Raw genomic sequence first — 16,501 nt, 5'->3', positions numbered from 1 at the left:
TTTATTAAGACAATATTTTTTTTTCAGTATCAAAATAAGTTGTTTAGTATCTACCTTCCCACCCTATACTAGGATGAAGTCTGCCAAAACTTTACTTTCACTGACTTATGGGGCCCAGAAGAAGATTTGACACCAAATATCAAAGGTGAATATCTTTTGATCAAATGAATGATTGAATAGATCACAAATATAGAAAGATGGTTTTTATGTTTACTAATGGTTCTTCCTGGATCCCAAATGCTTCTCATCGGAATCTGTTGTTTCTTGACATATATAGAGTGCACTGTTTCCTCTGCCCAGCCTGCGGAAGGTGGTTCTACATGGCACACGATGTCAAGACAGTTGCAGATATTTGCTAAGACCAAGATGTATTCGGAGACTGAAAGAATCACAGGGCGAAACACTCAGACCAGCTCACAGGTCTCATGGAGGTAGCCACTAAGGCTTACAGAATGACACACAGGCAGGCTGGCAAAGCCGTGGGCTCAGGCTCTAGTACCTCTGACCCCAAGATCAAAATTATGCAGAATGCATATAAAAATGGCAGTCCACCAAAAAATAGATATAGAGCAGGTTATGTCACTGGTCTCTTGGATATTTAGTGTCAGCCATTTTGTGCTCCCAACTCACTGGGTGTCCCACGTCAGCCGTGTTTTAGCTGACTTATTGCAGATATCCATATTAACACCACGTGGTCTAAGCATAAATTGCTCTTAAGACCTTTTGTTTCCAACACAGACCTCTGGAGTAGCTTCAGAAAAATACTCAGTTGATAGAATCTTCACCTTTACATTGTGTTTGGTTCACTGCGGTGTCCCTTGAGTCAGACCTTAGCTCCCCCACAGTGATGAAGCATCTTTTTCTGTGTGTTCACCTCGTTTAGAAATTTTGGTAACTTTCAATCAGTACAGTCAGATTCTTGACTAGCAAATCACAGACGCTAATGGTGAAGGGTACGTTATCTAGAGACTCGCAGAAGTTCCTACACGAGTTACTGGTTTGTGGAATGACCTTCTCCCTTATCAGCTCTGCCTTCAGGGCCGGAAGGAAGTCAAGATAGGGAAAAAACTATGTTTTGATTTTCTTGCCGGGGTTTTTGGTATCTATTAGGTTTTGGTTCATGGTAGAGCAAGTTTGCAAAGCGGATCTTTGAGTGCATGTGTGTGAGAAAATTAGCATGTTAAGGCTTTTCAGCCTGAAGGCTGTCCATGTGGCTGGCTTTTGAAATACTCTTAGGATGCAAACAAGGAATGCAGACTCGTGTTGCTATAAGCCTTGTTCAAGGTTTCCTGGTTTTCCTGTGGATTAGTCTCACAGTGTGAAATATGTTGGAGTGGTATATGAAAATAAAGAGTCTCGCCTAAATCTTTATGTGTGAATAGTGGTAGAATTTACCGGATATGGAGTGATTGCCTATTCAAGCTTCATCCACTCATCCTTTCTCTCTCCCACTCCTTTGAGCGCTCTTAGGCAGCATCTGCATGGATTGTGGGGAATGAAAAATCATAGGAAAATAATCTTGAAGCCAGGTAAAGTAGGCATTGCGTATGTGCTGTGGCCAAATAAAATCAATGTGAATCAGATGCTGGGTGAGTTTACAGGTAGCCTGTCAGGTTGTGAGATGAAAGAATTCAAGGGACAAAGAAGACTGTATTGGATTTAATGTTATGACTGGGGCTTTCCTTTGATAGTGATGAGTCTTCCTTTCTGGGCTAGTGCTCACTGAATCTCATAGCTGAGGACAATAAATTACCACAAACATCATTTACCAATTTGCTCCAGGTCCCTTGGTGTAAAGGCCTGGAAGAGTTATAGGTAAAAATGAACATAGAGAGGTGGGCCATGACTGTCTTGTTGCCTTGACTTGAGTCAACCTATCGAGTTGGGCTGCGCTTGCCTTTCATACTGGCTCCAGATCCTCTCTGTATATCTTGGGCTTTGTGCTTCTGATGTCTGCTTGTATAGTCCAGGGCAGGAATGCCACTCTATCCCCTAAAGTCCTTCAATGCAACAAGGTCCTGCTGTGTGTGGTTTGTCTGTATCTTGTTTCATAGTCTTTGATGCCAACTATCTACCTGTCTGCTGCCATCTGCTTTGTGTGTTGATGAATCTGTGGAGACAGACTTTGCCAGCCCATCAAAAGTTCTGTCTGTTGCCTGTAGTGGGACTTCTACGTTGATGATATCTTGCCATAATGGCCCAAATCTTCTGTATCACCCTCTGTCACTAACCTCTCAAGCTTTATTATTGTTCTCACGTATTTAATATTGAGCAGCTAAATTCACTCATTTGAGGTCCCATTCATTCCTATCTGCACTGATACACCATTAACTTTTGCTGAGTGGTGCAGGTCATCTACCTGTTCAGGACTAAAGTTCAGGGTCCTAGATACTCTTCTAGAGTGTGGGTAAATGCTCATCCTTAGTGAACTGTACTGAATGCAGGTCATGTCTATCATGCTCTTAGAAAGCCAAGTATTTACAGTTATATGAAGGTTGAAGTGTGTTTTACAGCCTGAGGTTGGAGTGGAGGTTGGTTCCTACCCCTCATCAGCAATGTTCCTTCCTCCTTGACAATCTCTCTCTCTGTGTGTGTGTGTGTGTGTGTGTGTGTGCTCATGCCCATTTGTGCATGTGTGAAGGGTGGACATTTATGGGCATGTGTGTGGAGGACAGAGAACAACCTCAGGTGCCATTTCTCAGGAGCCGTCTACCTTTTGGTCTGTTTGTTTTTATTGTTATTGTTTGTGTGTTTTCTGAGATGGGATCTCTCACTGGCATGGAGCTGTGTAGCTTACTGTGTAGGCTAAGCTAGCTGGCTAAGAAGTCCCTGGAATTTATTCATCTCCTACAAACATCTGACATTACGCTCAGCTTTTATGTGAGTTCTGGGCATCAAATTCAGGTTCTTGTTCTCCCCCTACCCTCTCATCACTTTACTGACCCAGCCATCACTCCAGCATCTCCCTTTGAGCTTCAGGAGTCTGAGTCATTAAAGTTCACAGATTAGACAGGATGGCTCTGTGCTTGTTATTTGTCTTGCTCCTCGGAGCCAACCCTGTGAAAAGGTCCTGCGTTATTATCTTTCTTTAAAGTTCAAACACACTGACAACACTTTAAAGGGAATTTTTCATTTTGTAGATGAGCAAACCTGAGCTCAAGCATTTGATATGGAGAGTTACATTTTTCTGCTGTCTTTGAACGTGAACATCCCCTAACTTGCTTAAATAGGATCATATGACCATGATATGCCCCACAAATAAGTATGTAGTATTTTATGTGTCTAAATTGTCACCAATTCTTCTTTTCCAATTACAGTTTTAAAACATCCTGTGTCAAACCACCCTCCCCCCTCGTTCCTTGATGATAATTCCAAAATTATCATATCACTTTTTATTATTAGACATTAGTGCAGTTTATAATTCTAATTTATCGGGTTTTTTTGAAACATTTATTATTCTTAATTGTAGGGCAAGCTTCTGGCTTAAGGGACTTGGAATGAAGACTGGACACAGATCTGTTGTTCCCTGCCCCCTCCTCGCCTTGCTGTGATTCAGCTCCTACTGGGTTAGAGGTAAGCAGGCAAGAGCAATGTAGAGAAAAGCACACACATCTCTACTAAACTGGTCTTGGCTGCAGCTCTTTTTTTTTGGCTGTTTGGGCTTAGAAACGGACAGCAGAGGCTGGCATTTGCATGGGGGTAACAGGGGAGCAGGAATTGGTGAACCAGGAACAATCATGGGGTCTTCAGAAGGCAGGGCATGGCTTTTTACTATATAGGTCCCTGATACTTGAGAACCCGCTTCTCTCTGTTTCTTGTGTTTCAGGGTCAAGTTTTGCTCTCGAGTAGCTGTTAGGCTACTTTGTATTTTCTCTTGTCTACTCTTGTTCTCTTGTGATCATCTCTTGGCTCTTTATTTTTTCTGTGTTTTTTTATTTCAGTCCCAGGGTAGATTTCTTTGCATTTTCGTGATTCTGAGAATAGCTTAAGACAAATCCAGTGTCCACTTTTGGCCACCAGGGACACATTGCAAGGCTCACTATGGATGCCTGAGACTACAAGGAATCCTGAAACTTATGTGTACTGTGTGTGCTCTTTTATTATACAGTCATAACTTACAATAAAGCTTAATCTTTAAATCAGGCAAGAGAATTTTATAATGATAGCTAACTATAGGATAATAGTAACAACCCGCTACAATAAAAGTTATGTAAACACAGTTCCTCCTTCTTCCTCAGAATCTCAGGCAATAGTCATTTCTCTGATAGGGTGAGTGTCTTGGGTAGGGTTTACTGCTGTGAACAGACTCCATGACCAAGGCAACTCTTATAAGGACAACATTTAGTTGGGGCTGGCTTACAGGTTCAGAGGCTCAGTCCATTATCATCAAGGAAGGAGCTTGGCAGTATCTAGGCAGGCATGGTACAGGAGGAGCTGAGAGTTCTACATCTTCATCTGAAGGTTGCTAGTGGAAGACTGGCTTCCAGACAACTAGGTTGAGGGTCTTAAATCCCATGCCCACAGTGACACACCTACTCCAACAGGGCCAGAACTTCTAATAGTGCCACTCCCTGGGCCAACCATATACAAACCGTGACATTCCACTTCCTGGTCCTCATAGGCTTGTTCAAACATGTGAGTCTTTGGGGACCATACCTACACATAGCATAATGCAAAATACAGTTAGTCCAACTTCCAAAGTTCCCATAGTCTATAGCAGTCTCAACAATGTTAAAAGTCCAAAGTTCAAAGTCTTTTCTGAGATCCATCCAACCACTTAACTGTAATCCCCAAAGCAAGACAGGAAACCAGCTGGGTAAACCCCACACTCTGCATCACCATGTCTCATGTCAAAGTAGTCTTCAGATCTCCAAATCCTTTTTCATCTTTGTTGTCTTTCTTTCTCCTGGGATGTTTCCACTCCCTGTTAGCAGCTTTCCTCAGGAGATAGCCCATGGTTCTGGCATCTCGAACATCTTGGATTCTCCAAGGCAACTTCAGTGTTACAGCTTCTCGTTTCATTGTCTGGGATCCACACATGATCTTCTGGGCTCTTCAAAGGGCTTGCGATCACTTCTCCAGCTCTGCCCTCTGTAGCACTCTTAAGTTCAGGTTGGTCCACTCCACTGCTGCTGCTGTTCTCAGTGATCATCCCGTGGTACTGGCATCTACAATACACTGGGGTCTTCCACTGCAAGTAGGCTTCACCAATAGCCTCTCATAGGCTCTCTTCATGGTGTCAAGCCTCAAATCCTTTGCATGATCCCTTCAGTCCTGGCCATCAACTACAGCTGAGGCTGCACCTTCACCAATGGCCTTCCATGGCCTCTCACAGTGCCAAGTCTCAGCTGCTCTTCATGGCCCCTTTATGTTTTCAAAACCAGTACCACCTGTGTGACTCATTACACATTACCAAGTCCAGCTGCAGCACGAGGTACAACCTTGGCTATCTTTGTAACACAGCTTCTTTGTGCTCTCAGAAAACAGTTTCCAGAAGATTTCACCTCAGTGATGCAGGTCTCTTCTTAATCACCACTAATGTCTTAGCTCCAGCTAACCAGCATCAGTTGTCCCCATAGTCCCTTCTAAGTCACTCTAAAGTCAGAGCCACATGGCTGAAGCTGTCATATTCTGCTGCTTGCTGGAGCTGAAACATGGCCCACTCCCCTTATTGTATTACCAGCTTTCTGGTTTTCAAGTCCCTCACTGCCTAAGCTTGGCTGTCCTGGAACTTGCTCTGTAGATTGACTTTGAACTCAGAGATCTGCTTGGCTTTGTCTCTTAGGATTAAAGGTGTGTACCACCATGCTTGAATTTAAGCTTTTCTTTACCTAGAACTTGCTCTAGCCAAAGCTAAACTTGAACTCAGAGATCTGCTTGGCTTTGTCTCCTGGGATTAAAGGTATGTAGCACCACGCTTGGACCTAAATTCATCTGGGTGGGATTTTACCCCAACATCACCACTCCCCTAATTCAGTGTAATATCTTTGAGTACAGGATTCAGCTCCATTTCACTTCCTGGTACCCCTTTAATACTGGAACCATATATTTTATATTTTTCCTTTCTAAGCTTGCTTTGCTTATTCAAAATGCTCTTCAGGAGATCTAACCAGAGAACAAAGTCTATGATGGGCTTTTCTGAGATGTCCTTTGTCAATGCAATTAATCTGAGTCTCTTCACCTTAGCCTCAGGCAGACTCTTCAGATGAGGGCAAAAAGCAGCCACATTCTTCAGCAAAATACTATAAAAACTGTCTCTAGGCCACATACTGAAGTTCTTCTCCACTGAAACCTCTTGGGCCAGGTCTGCACAGTTGAAATCACTCACAGCAGCAAAGTCTTCCACATTTCTATTAGGATGGCTCATTATGCCTCACTTAAAACATTCCATGGCTTTCCAAATCCAAACTCCCCAAATCCACATTCTTCCAAACAAAAATATGGTCTGTCACGGCAATATCCCAGTCCTTGGTATCAACTTCTGTCTTAGTTAGGGTTTTATGGCTGTGTACAGACTCCATGACCAAGGCAACTCTTACAAGCACAGCATTTAACTGGGGCTGGCTTACAGGTTCAGAGGTCTAGTCCATTATCATCAAGGAAGGAGCTTGGCAGTATCTAGGCAGGCATGGTGCAGGAGGAGCTGAGAGTTCTACATCTTCATCTGAAGGCTGCTAGTGGAAGACTGGTTTCCAGGCAACTAGAATGAGGATCTTAAAGTCCACACCCACAATGATACACCTACTCCAACAAGGACACACCTACTCCAACAGGGCCAGAAATTCTAATAGTGCCACTCCCTGGGCCAAGCATATACAAACCACGACAGTGGGAGATAATACAATGACTGTACAATGAGGTGAGGTTAGGTGAGCGATGATATTCTAAAATGGCCTTAGGCTTCCATGTAAGTAGTTCTTGAACACAAGCACTACCATACCTGGAGCTCACTCTGTAGACCAGGATGCCTTCTCACTCACAGAAATACTCCTGCTCCCACCTCCCAAGTGGTGAGATTAAAGTGTAGCCACCACAGCTAGTATCTGGGATTCTTTTAGTGTTTTTATGTGGCAGAAGACAGGAAAGGTTATGTGTTTACAGGACAGATAAGCAGTCCTCTCCTGAGAGCCCCCTTCACAGCAGCATCATCCACGAGGACAAAGCTTTCAAAACCTAAAGGCCCCTCTTAGAGATCATCTTCCAACTTGGTTGTGGTGGAGACTGAGTAGCTTACCCATGAGTGGGGGAGCGGAGGGATTCTAGATTGTAACAGCTGAGTAGTAACCATGGGATTAGAGGCAAGTTAAAATACCAGAAGCTCACAGCTTCACCCTTTCAGACCTTGAATTTTGAAAACAAATTCTGACTCTTAATAATTTTTGCTATTTTTGTTGCATTTTTAAAATACTGGCAGCTATTTAGCCTTTTATACTCTGTTTTTTTTTCCTCTTTATTGGTTTTTAGTTTAAACATATCTTAATTTTTCCCCAGAGCATTTCCAAGGAATGGCGATGCATAGTCTTAATTGATTTTGGCGTATCACAAATGAATCTTATCTATGACCTCATCTATACTTGAAGAAGGTTGGAATAGCTTTTTTTTTGGACTATACCCCACTTGCAGCTATTTTTGTCAAATGTGTCATAAACCTCATGATTCAGACTTTTTCTCTTAGATTTAAATAGCCAGACGTCCTTTAAATAAGTCAGAAAAATAAAAGACATTGGCTTTCCTATTCATTGGCATATTTACTACTGTTTCAGACATTTAATCTTTCAATAACTTTTTTGTTGTTGTTGTTGTTGTTCTGAGAAATGGAAGAAACGCTGGACTTAAAAGTAGGACTTATTGCTTGCAGCATAGCATCCCCACCATGGATTTTTATCAGCTTTTATGTATGTGAAGGTGTCCCATCTCATCTTCATATTTTTCAGATGATCTTTCCTATAATAAACAATTGGATTAAAAAACCATTTCACTCCTAACAATGTATGACTGTCTTCTGACATACTTAGCTCAAGCCAGGAAGTCAAGGATGACATTTTCTTTATTATTATCCGAATGAAGTGGGGTTAGGTTTCCCTTGTTTCCCTTGCCACTTTCTTATATTCTCTTTGATTTTTGCTCATATCCGATGAATCACCATGTGGTCATGTAGGTGTTTCTTTGGATTTGTGTTATTGAATTTTGTTAAATGTGTTAGATCTCTGGATTGCAGTTTACCCAAACAAACACACCGCAGTGGGACATTTGGTACTACTATTCATATAAAAAAATATATTCTTCCTCCTTCTGTTCAAACTGTACCGGGGAATCTAATTTTTTTTGTATGTGAAACAAAACCAAAATTCTTAAATTTTCTATTTGGTGTCTTTTATTTTTTCCATTTTTATGTTTAGTGACTTGTGCTTAACTCCCAAGGTTCACTGCTACATTTTTTTTTTTTTACTTGTGCCATTTTCAGATATTGTGATTGTTTCCAATGATCTTCTCTGACTCTAGTCCTGCCAGCTGTTCTTTTCACCTCTGCCCCCTATACTCAAGGCTCCAGATGTTGAGAGCGTCCTCAGCTGCAAGCATTCTTTTTGCTTTGTTGGTCTCTTCACTTTTCTCTGTAAACTCAGTAGTTCTGATGCAGAAGAATTGTTAGCTTGCAGGGAGTCACTATAAAATAAAAATAATACAGAAGTCAGGAAAATGATTTCTTTAAAGAAAAAGCCAGAAAGAATAAAACACGCCAAATTTAAGAAGAAAAGTAAAGGACTAATAAAGTTCAGAGAAAAATCTAGGAGAAACAAAATAGTACAAAAACCCATCAAAGCAAAACCACATTTAAAAGTGATCAATACTGTTAACATTCTGTCAAATCTTTAATGAAAAAAAAAAAACAAACAAAAAGAAACATAATTATCTGAATTTACAAACATTTAAGAAAAGACCTAATTCTAAACTTGTTAGCTCATTTTACAAAGTTTTAATGACATTACTTATAGGTCCTGAAAGACATTCTTATTTAAAAAAAAATAAAATATGGGCTAATACTGCTAATTTAAATTCAGACCAAAATTCCTTGGAAAGGAAAAGACTAGTCAATAAATACTCCGAAGGTATGCTTCATAAAAACAAGTTTGTCCCAGGATACACGATGAGTGTTGGGAAGCGGATTCTCATGCACCCTCATTACTGGTATAGAAATAGGTTTAGGAAATGTATTCAACAAACATTCACTATAAAAACTCTAAGAAGAAAGTATTAAGATCACCATCAGCTTGTAAAGACACTCTCTTATGGACAGGGACGCCACAGGAAGACCAACAGAGTCAACTAACCTAGACTCCTGGGAGCTCCCAGAGACTGAACTACCAAAGAGCATACATGGGCTGGACCTAGGGCTCCTGGACATATATAATAGAGTAGCAGTTTGGTCTTCATGAATAAAAGTACCGCAACTATAGGAGTGGGGGCTGTCCCTGACTCTGTTGCCTGCCTGTGGATCTCGTTCTCCTGAGCTGCCCTGTCTGGCCTCAGTAGGAAAGAATGTGCCTAGTCGTACAGTGACTTGATGTGCCAGGGAGGGCAGGGGGTGGGGAGGGAAGGTGGGAGTGGTTGATATCTAGATTCAAAGGAGAAGGGAGGAAGAAATAGGAGGAGGATCTGTGTGAGGAGGAGAAGAGGGGGGCCTGATACTGGGATGTACAGTGAATAAATGAATTTAATTTAAAAAGATACTGTCTTAAAATCTTACAATATATATTTAATGGGGAAATAAATATTTTCTTCCTAAGATAGGGAATGAAGTAAGGAAAGTCACTTCTACCAGGCTACTCTACATTAAAAATCTCTACTTGGTGTATTACGAGGTGAAATAAATAACAGACATAATGATTGGGATGAAAGTAAAAAATGAATGTGGGGTTTCTTTGTTTTTGTTTTTAGGTGGCATTATTTTAAACAGAAAAATTTGAGGACTCACTCTCTACCAAACACTGTAGTCAATAAGTATATTTAGCGAGACATAAGGACATGATTTGTAAATTGTGTCAGTTACTTATAGGGAGAGAGATTTATTTTGACCCAGGTCTCGAAGGATGCAGTTTATTGTGGTGGGAAGGCACAGAGGCAGAACAGCTGCATCCTTAGTGATGTCCTCACACCTTGGCAGAGAGGCAAGAGAGGAGGCATCAGGCATAAAAGAAAATGATCCTATTTCCAGGGACCTACATACTCCTGCCAAGTCCCACCTCCTAAAAGGTCCACAGTCCTTCCCAGCTGCCCCATGTCCCTCCTCCTAAAGGGCCTACAGTTTTTCCCAACTGCCCCAAGTCCCACCTCCTAAAAATCCTATAGTCCTTCCCAACTGCTCCAAGTCCCTCCTCCTAAAGGGTCTACAATCCTTCCCAAGTGCCCCAAGTCCTACCCTTTCCTCCCTGAGTCACTTTTAGTCATAGTGTTTAATCATAGCAATAGAAATAATTAAAAAACATGGCAAAAGCACACACACACACATATATATACTTATACATATATGTATATATAAATTATATAGTTATATACATATATATATATATATACACACACATATATATATTTATAAAACTATATACAAATATATATTTCCAGAAAGTTTTAATTAAAGAGAGTAGGGCTACCCTGATATGGGTGGCATTGTCAATATGGTGGTGGGTGCCCTAAATTGTACAAAGAGGAAGAAGTAAGTAGAACACCACATTTTCTGTCTCTGTTTCTCATATATATACATACATATATACACATACATATACATATGTATATATACAGACTTACACATATTTTATACATATATGTATAACGATATTTATTATATAATATATACATATATATAAAAAACTATACCTATGTGTACATTTTAATGGTGATTCTTTTTTTTTTTTCCCCCACGAGACATGGGAGGAGGTGGGCGGGAGCGAGCGGGATTCAAACATACACACACACAGAGAGAGAGAGAGAGAGAGAGAGAGAGAGAGAGAGAGAGAGAGAGAGAGAGAGAGAGAGCGAGAGAGCGCACAGAGGGACCCACGCCCTCTGCAGGTGGACGCCTTACGGGCTGCACCACCGCCGGTTCGCTTAATGGTGATTCTAAATCCAGTCATATTACTAATGAAGACTATCACAACTCTACTGTTGTCAACCTGACACCTGAACACTACTCTTTAAACCAGAACATTCCATCTTGTCACTTAAAGTCTTATTTTTACTGCATAATGCAAAATGCATTTAGCCCATCTTTATGTATCCCAAACCATAGTCATCCACGGTCCCAACACTGTTCAGAAATTCCAAATTCCAACCTCCTGCTGAGATCCCAGGTAATCTCTTGATAGCCCTACTAATATGAAAAAATATTTCCAATACAAATGACATGCTGACTAACAGAAGGATGGCAAGGAAAGATTGGATCAAAACTAAAACACTATAGAACAAGCACCAGCACCTGCAGCCATATATTCAGCACCTGGGGCTCTTGATAAAATCATCTGGGCTCCAACAGCCTTGGGAAGCTGTGTCCCTCTAGATCTGTCAAGTACAGATCACGCAGCCTTTCTCTCCGTTCCCGATTCTCTTACATTAGCAGAAACTACATCATGATCCTGCCATTTTCAGAATCCTGTTGTCTCCATTGACAAGGATGCCTGCTGAGGAAAGTTGATCATTCCCCATAGTTTCTGATCTGGTTTCGAAATTAAACTCTCTAATGGGATTCTCAGAGAGATCTAGGTACATACGATATAAACACAATTGTGGTCCATCAACTCTCATGGCTGGGTATGGCTGCCTATTCTTCATTAGGCAAGTATTGTAATTACTTTCTGCTTGACTCTGGGCTGGTTTATCAATGTGATTGATCGCTGAAGTATGGCAGGAGGGGTAGGCAGCCAATTCTGAAGCCTTATGAAGGAAGGCTTTTCTTGGTTAGAGCTGGGAGCATCCCTGTGAGCCATTCAATAACCTCAAAGTTGCCAGACTATGGAGAAGCCACAGCTGCAGGGGTAGAGCATACACAAAGGCCAAGTTATCTTAATTGAGGCCAAGGCATCCTGGAAAGGGAAAGATGAATCTTCACTATTGAGCCCTGGAAAGGCTTCCCATCTGTGAGGTAAATACATGATTGATGAGTTTTATATAGTTATAACTTGGGATGGGTGGTTTACAGCACATAATTTATCCAACACCTTATACAGACTGCTTAGCATAAATTACACCAATGCCTTTGGCTGAATTGAGCCCAGTTTAAGATCCTGACTTGAACCTATTGAGTGCAAAGCAGTCAGCTGTCGTTTAACTGTGTACTGTGGAATTTGGAAGCTTTTATGCTGACCAGAGGTATAAGAGCCTGGAAAATGTTTTCATAGACACCTGGTAAATAGCGGCTTTTGAAACTTAGAGCTGTGATTAATCACTGTGTGTGAAAGCTGATCACACAGATAAACCCAAGGTATTCTCTATGAGTCTAGTACGGAATAAATTCCTGGTATTTCAAGTTTCCTGTTCATGTATGAAGTCTCTTCCAAGTTTTTATTTCTATAGTAAAACCAAGATTTTTTTTTTCCTGAAAGCAGAGAGGAGAGATGAAAACCAATCTTTCAGTGTTAATTCTAGCAGCATATTTGAAACAACACGATAAAGTAGGATGTAATGAAAGATATGTAGTCATTACTATACGTGTTACAAAATGTGCTTACTGTAGTCATTGCTATACCTGTTCCAAACTCTGAAGCAACCAAATCACATGAATATAGTTCTGTTAGCAGCGTCCATGTCATTTACCAAGACAAGATGGCAGACTATGTGTGTGCCTGCGGCAGATGTTTCAAACCTTTGAGCTTTGAGTTTTGATTTGATTGTTTTTTTTCAAATAAGAAATGGACACAGTGCACTATGGCTAAATATTCTATTCTTTGCTCTTTGACAGAACTCAGCTCAGGTATTCCACAGTGGGCTGTGCCTTTACCTCACGTCTTCCAGGAGACTTTTAGCGTGTGTCTATGAGTGTGTCTGTGCTATCTCAGCTTCCTTTGGAAAACCCCACACGTAGCGAAGAGTAGAACCCTTTGGGTCACTGAAATGCAACTAAGAAAATGGTGACGGACTTGGGTATGTACTGCCTGACTTTGTTTCCCGGGCTTGAACTGCAGATCAATTTATTTCTAAAACAAAAAAGTTGCAGATGGGTCTCCCTGAGTGGCTCAACCTTCTCTGTGGGCTGGGGGGGGGGGGTGTTGTTTAGCTGTCATCCACCTCTCTATACATAATGGTATATTCTGGAATCATTATGAAAAGGCAAGAATGTGTCCACTCATCCCACTTTGTAGGTTAAGTCCTTTATAATTACATGTGACTTTTCTGTCTTACAGGAGCCCAACGGCAGAGGCCACTCTGAATGTGACTTTTGTTTTCTGTGTTTATTAGTTTTGTTGTTGCTTGACTAAGAGCACACATGCTGTCATGACATCCTGGTATTTACAACACTCTCAAGATCTATTAGGAGTAGTCTAGGCCTAGGCCAGCGTGTTTGGCCTGTTATTTCTGCCCGTGTTCTGTCTTTTGGGTGAAGTTCTCTCAATTTCTGTTTTATAAAAGTGGAAGTAAATGCTGCTATCCATTCTTGTAAAAATACTGAAGGTTATTCTTACAGGTTTCTACACTATAATGTTTTTAACTTAGCAAGGAGCATCCATGTTTTTCATCCTTCTCTTAACAAGAAAGAAACCCTGCTTCCTGTTTTCCAAAGTTAGGACTGTTACAGAATTGTCCTTTCCTGCCCCAGCTCATTACTACACAGACCTGTTTGGGAGGAATGCTTGGAAAAGCAGACTCTGTGTCTACATTTTGCAGGATTCTTATCTGTTTAAAGCTGGGAAATGGGGTAGCTGTTTCTGCCTCCCATCTCTGATAAGGATCTCATCAGGTTCCCAGTAGCCCCTCTGTCTGTGCTTCTGAGAGTGTGTGTGTGGATGCTGGGAATAGATAAGGGGGAACCCTCAGTGATAAGCTGGCACTTCTCAGCCTTAATGGCTCTGACTTTAAAACCAGGGATATAGCCATTGGGCCTTAATTATAGAAGTTTTAATGGAACATTGTCACAAAATGAGAAACCAATGATGTGAGGCCATTGGATTACCACAAGTAATTTAGTCATGCTCTCAGCTACCCATTTTATTCTCTGTGCTCAGACAAATGAGCACATTATTAAATGCCAAGTGAATGTATACTTCAATGGAAAATAATTTATAAAAACCAAAATTCTTTCGGTGAGTTTTATATTATTACTCTATTAAAACAGATCACCCACATGTCTCCACTCTGAGTACAGAGTTTAATTATTAGGTGCATAAATTATAAGTTAATCACCTGGTGATCTACATATCCTATTTTTAGAATCATAGTGCCTATGTTTAAAGGATGATCATGAATTCTTACGTTGCTGCGCATAGCAACATCTAATTTGAGTGTAAGAAAATAACAATAAAAAAATCTCCACAAAGAAGCTTGAAGATAGAAAACTATTTTAAAAATATTTTTTAAGTTATTATTTCAAGTGTGTGGGTGTTTTGCCTGCGTGCATGTCGATGTTCCTGGTGCCTTCAGAGTTTGAAAAAGTCGTCAGATTCCCCAGAGTTCCAGATGCTGGTAAACTGTCATGTAGGATGCAAGGCCACTGGAAGAGCAGCAGGTGTTCCTAAGTGCTGAGCCATCGCTCCAGCTGCCAGGAAAATAGTTTTATTTGTGCTTTACAAATTTATGGGCAGATAACATCTATATTAGTTAGCTTTCTCATTGCTGTGACAAAGTCTTCTGACAAAAGCGACTTAAGGGAAGGAAAGGAAGTCACGATGCAGGAGCCTGAGGCAGTGGGTCACACTGCATCCAGAGTCAGGAAGCAGAGATACAAATGCCTCTGCTCAGTCTACATATCCTTTTCAATTCAGCTCAGAACGCCAGTCTAGAACAAAGCTCCCCTCTTTATTATATGTCTTTTAAATTCAATTAATTTAATCAAGATAATCTCTCTGATGTTTGGCTGTGGGTCTCTGCATCTGTTTCCATCAGCTGCTGGATGAAGCCTCTCAGGAGACAGTTATGCTAGGCTCCTGTCTGCAAGCAGAGCAAAGTATCATTAATGGTGTGAGGGGTTGGCTCTCTCCCATGGGATGTCTCAAGTTGGGCCAGTCATAGATTGGCTGTTCCCTCAATCTCTGCTTCATCTTTATCCCTGTGCATCTTGTAGGCAGACCAAATTTTGTTTTGGGGAGTCATGTGGAAGAGTGGGGGATAGGATTAAGAGTGCTAGAGGGGTCAAGGATACCACAAGAAGACCTACAGAGACAAATAACTTGGGTCTATGGGATTCACAGAGACTGAACCAGCAACCAAAGAGCATGCAGAGGCTGGACCTAGGTCCCCTTCACATATGTAGCAGATGTGCAGCTTGGTCTTCATGAGGGACCCCAAACAATTAGAGTAATGGCTGTCTCTGACTCTGTTGCTTGTCAGCAGATTCCTTTCCATTAGCTCAACTGCCTGGTTGGGCATCAGTGGGAGAGGATACACTCAGTCCTCTCCCACTGTGACTTGATGTTCCAGGGAGGGGTGGTACCCAAGGGGGAGTAATGGGAGGAGGAAATTGAGTGTGCCTAGGAGGAGAGAATGGGGTGGGGGCTGTGACTGGGATGTAAAGTGGATAAATAAACTAATAGGAAAAAAAAAGAGACAATCTCTCACAGGTGTGCCAAGTGACTTGTCTCCTAGGTGATTGCAGAGTTGTCAAATCGACAATCAATACTGACCATAGAACAGCCTTATGCTGATTTTTTTATTGGATATTTTATATATTTACATTTCAAATATCATCTACTTTCTGCTTTCCCTTCTGGGAACCCTCTATCCCATCCCCCTCCCCCTACTTCTTTGAGGGTGCTCTCCTACTCACTCACCCACTCCTGTCTCCCTGCCCTGGCATTCCCCTACACTGGGGCATAGAACCTTCACAGGACCAAGGACCTCTCTTCCCATTGATGCTAAATAAAGCCATCCTCTGCTACGTATGCAACTGGAGCCATGGGTCCCTCCATGTGTACTCTTTGGTTGGTGGTTTAGTCCCTGGGAGCTCTGAGGGGGAGGGGGTGTCTGGTTGGTTGATGTTGTTGTTCATCCTATGGGGTTGCAAACCCCTTTAGCTCCTTCAGTCCTTTCTCTGTCTCCCCCATTGGGGTTGCCATACTCAGTTCAATGGTTGGCTGTGAGCAACCACCTCTGTATTTGTCAGGCTCTGGCAGAACCTCCCAGGAGACAGTTATAACAGGCTCCTGTCAGAAAGCACCTCTTGGCATTAACCATAGTGTCTGGGTTTGGTGTCTGTATATGGGATGGATCCCTAGGTGGGGCAGTCTCTGAATGGCCTTTCCTTCAGTCTCTGCTCCACACTTTGTCTCTGTATTTCCTTTAGACAGGAGTCATTCTGGGT

General features: G+C 41.6%; 1 long non-coding RNA gene across 1 annotated transcript in view; it reads left to right on the top strand.

Moving 5' to 3' along the window:
• LOC143439962 (uncharacterized) overlaps window positions 1-16,501 on the top strand; it is a 44,104-nt gene that overhangs the window by 2,285 nt on the left and 25,318 nt on the right. The window contains exons 2-3 of the long non-coding RNA XR_013107921.1: window positions 73-145; window positions 3,470-3,573. This is a non-coding gene — a long non-coding RNA (uncharacterized LOC143439962). The remainder of the gene's footprint in view (window positions 1-72; window positions 146-3,469; window positions 3,574-16,501) is intronic.

Source organism: Arvicanthis niloticus, chromosome 28 (genome assembly GCF_011762505.2).
Source record: "Arvicanthis niloticus isolate mArvNil1 chromosome 28, mArvNil1.pat.X, whole genome shotgun sequence".
Lineage (NCBI taxonomy): Eukaryota > Metazoa > Chordata > Mammalia > Rodentia > Muridae > Arvicanthis > Arvicanthis niloticus.
Note: the sequence above shows the minus strand (reverse complement) of the source record. Positions and strands in the feature narration are given on the sequence as shown.